This window comes from Carlito syrichta, unplaced genomic scaffold, assembly GCF_000164805.1.
Source record: "Carlito syrichta isolate Samal-C Ts95f unplaced genomic scaffold, Tarsius_syrichta-2.0.1 Scaffold308093, whole genome shotgun sequence".
Taxonomy (NCBI): Eukaryota; Metazoa; Chordata; class Mammalia; order Primates; family Tarsiidae; genus Carlito; species Carlito syrichta.
In genome coordinates, this window is record NW_007252189.1 from 355,461 (window position 1) to 359,052 (window position 3,592).

Below are 3,592 nucleotides of genomic sequence, written 5' to 3' on the forward strand. Positions count from 1 at the left end.
TCCCAATGAATGTGTGACCTTAGGCTGGGTCCTAATCTTTTATGAGTCGTAGTTTCCTTATTTGTAAACTGGAAACATAATATTCTGTGCAATTATGGTAAAAATTAAATGAATCAAATTATGTAAAGGACTCAGTCCATTGCCTGGAACATTAAAAACTTTCAACAAATGTTAGTTCTCCTCTCCTTATTCATTTTTGAATCCCCAAAACCTAAAATGTGTTACCAATATTTTTTGCGCAAATTATAATAACTTGTAATTACATGACTAACTCACATTCATTATAAAGCAATCATAAAATATACAGAAGCAAAAAGAAGATAGAAAATAATTTGTGGGCAACTCCTTCAGGTCCCCTTCCACTGTGTGAGGTTTTCTGTCCTCTCAATAAATCCTGCTTTCAAAAAAAAAAAAGAAAGAAATAAAATAATTTATAATCCCCAAACCCTGAGGTACTAGTATATAAACTGATATATATCTTTTAAAACTTTAAAAGCATATAAATATTCATTCTGACATACTGTACACAGTGCTTTATAGTCTAATTTTTATTTGATAATATGTGAAAAACATCTTTCATTGTCCATAAATAAATTCACCAATATCATTCATTACAACTACAGGGTAATCCCTTACTCAGTCAATTCCCTACTCTTGTACAATCAGTACAATATTTGTAGTTTTGTCACAAGTTATAAGCAATTACTGTGATGAACAAACTTGTAACTCTTTGTTCTTATTCTCAGTTAAATTCCTAGGAGTGAAATTGCTAGGATAAAAAGAATGTAAAATATTAACACTTTTTTTTTTTAAGTTGGAGTCTCACTCCGTCACCCAGGCTGGAGTGCACTGGCATGCACACTCACAGCCACCCCAGCATCAACCTGCTGGGCTCCGGTGATCCTTCTGCCTCAGTCCTCCAAGTAGCTGGAACCATAGATGCACACTAACATGCCCAGCTAATTTTTTAAATTTATGGTAGAGATGAAGTCTCACCAAGTTGCCCAGGCTGGTCTCGAAAGTGTGGGCACAGGCAATCCTCTCACCTTGGCCTCCCAAAGTGCTGGGATTGCAGGCTTGACCCACCGTGCCTGGCCAATGTTAGCACTTTTAGTAAACATTGCCTAATTTTTCTCCAGAAAAACGCTCAGGGTATATAATCATTCTTTTCCTGTCATCACCATTGAAGAAATGGTGTCTAATTGTTATTTTAATTTCCTTTTTAAAAAATGTCACTTGTACGTAGTAAACATTGAACTGAATGAATACACGTCTCTGTTCATCCTGATCCTTGTACCAAATCCACATACAGAAGTTTTGCCCTTCTGGGATGAAAGTCACGAAGGGAAAATGATCATAGCTGGCATGAAGCTGATTGACCCTGGGTAGAAGGAGGGTGAAGGACCAAAGAATAAGAGCACAAAGACATCTGCAGTGCTGGGAGGAACAAATGAGAAGCAGGGCAAGTCATAGGACTCCAGGCCTGGCAGTTATGAAAGACAAGATTATGGGCTTGAGTTCGGAGAAGAAGAGAAGATGGGAAAGAACAAATCCAGTTACCATCCTGACAGTGACCAGGCCTCTGCTAGTTGTAAGTATTATTGGAGATGTCTGGCTAAGTGTGAATTCAGACAAAATTGATAGACAAGTTTCAGTTTCCACTCACTCTTGTGTCAACTTGTTATACAAGAGTTGTCCCCTAAATCATCACTTTTCCTCATTCCCAACTGGCTAGATAATAATAGTCATAACAACAAAGATTTGCTGAGCACACATGCCAGGTACTATAATCTACATGTATCATCTGATTTGATCCTTATAATAACCTTAATGAGAATGGCACTATCATTTATCCCCATTTTACAGATAAGGAAGCAGGTCCAGAAAAGTGCAGCAGCTGGCTCAAGGTCACATAGCTAGTAAGCAGGGAGCCTGGATGAGAACCCAGGTCTGTCTTTCTTCTAAGTAACCACAATATTTTACAAGGGTCATGTCTTTATCCAGGACATGAGTCATACTAGATACTATTTCAAGTTGAAGTTCAAACAGCCATAAGAAAATAAAGATAAGACTACAGCAGCAATCCACATGGAGAATAGTGAAAAGGAGATAAATAATTCTGTCTTTCTCCTTCCCAGTCCATTGGTGGCTCATCTAAGTCCCCAACAAGTCAAACATCTACTTTGTTAGAACAGTTCAACATTTGCCTCACCAAACAGGGGTGAATTTAATGTACTTAACTCCTCGGAGCTTTGTTACTCATTTAAGCCCAAAGAACCAATCTATTTTGTGATTCACACACCCTGACTGCTTTCTCCCCTGTGCAGTCCAATCTAAAATGCGCACGGGGAACTTCACACTTCCCGAAGCCTTATTTTGCACTCAGCTACCATCCTCAAGGCTTATGTCTGGGCTCACAGGGACTCCTCCAATACAGATCACGCATGGGATTTTGCCACATCGCTAGAGAGCAGGCACAAACTCAAAGGCTTAAGAGACGCATGACCGTCCTGTTGACATCTCCTGATAGTTAACTCACGGAAGTTCATGGCCCCCTTGAATATTCATGTTACAAAGATTTGGGAGTAGAAGGTGTAATTGAATCTCCAGGAGTTGATTCTTGCTAAGTTCAAAGCCTGAGCTTGACCCAAAAGACTTGTTCCCTCTCCAGCCAGTTCTGACTAGGTCAGGTGGGGGTCCGCTGAAGCCACTGTGGTGGTTTTCTGTTTCTGTTATAGTGCCTCCTCATGACAGCATCTTCCTAGAAAAGGCGAAGATTATGTTTCATTTGGGCCCACTGCAACATAAGCTGCTTCCCAGCAGCTAGTGGGAGGGGAAGGGAAGACAGGAAAAAACTTGCTTCACTATTTCCCAGCTAAGATCCACTCCCTTCATGAGACTTTTCCAAACCCATCCTGCCAAGTCCTTGAGCTGCATCCTTCCCCTGCTCCCAGCTTCTCTGACCTTCTAGAACATTGCTTTTCTCCATCAGCCATGCACATAATGCCTTATTTGTTCTATCACCGATTGACATGTGAATGCTGCCTTGTATCTTTAACCAGATTGTGCATTTCTGGAGTGCTGGAACTATACTTTAAGATATTCTTGACCGGGCTTAGTGGCTCAGCCTGTAATCCCAGCACTTTGGGAGACCAAGGTGAGTGGATTGCTTGATCCTGCGGGATCAAGACCAGCCTGGGCAACTTGGCAAGACCTCATCTCATCTCTACAATAAATAATAATAATAAAATTAGCCAGGCATGGTAGCACATGCCTGTAGTTCTGGCTACTTGGAAGGCTGAGGCAGAAGGATCACAGAGCCCAGCGGGTCGACTCTGGGGTGGCCGTGAGTGTGCCACTGCACTCCAGCCTGGGCGACAGAGTTAGACACCAACTCAAAAAAAAAAAAAAAAGATACTCCTGTATCTTCCCCTGGCTCAGAAGGTGATGTTATGACCCGAGCATCCTATTTAAAATTCCAAGTGAGTTGGGCTCGGTGGCTCAGCCTGTAATCCCGTGCTTTGGGAGGCCAAGGTGAATGGATTGCCTGAGCCCGTGGGTTCAAGACCCGCCTGGGCAACTTGGCGAGACC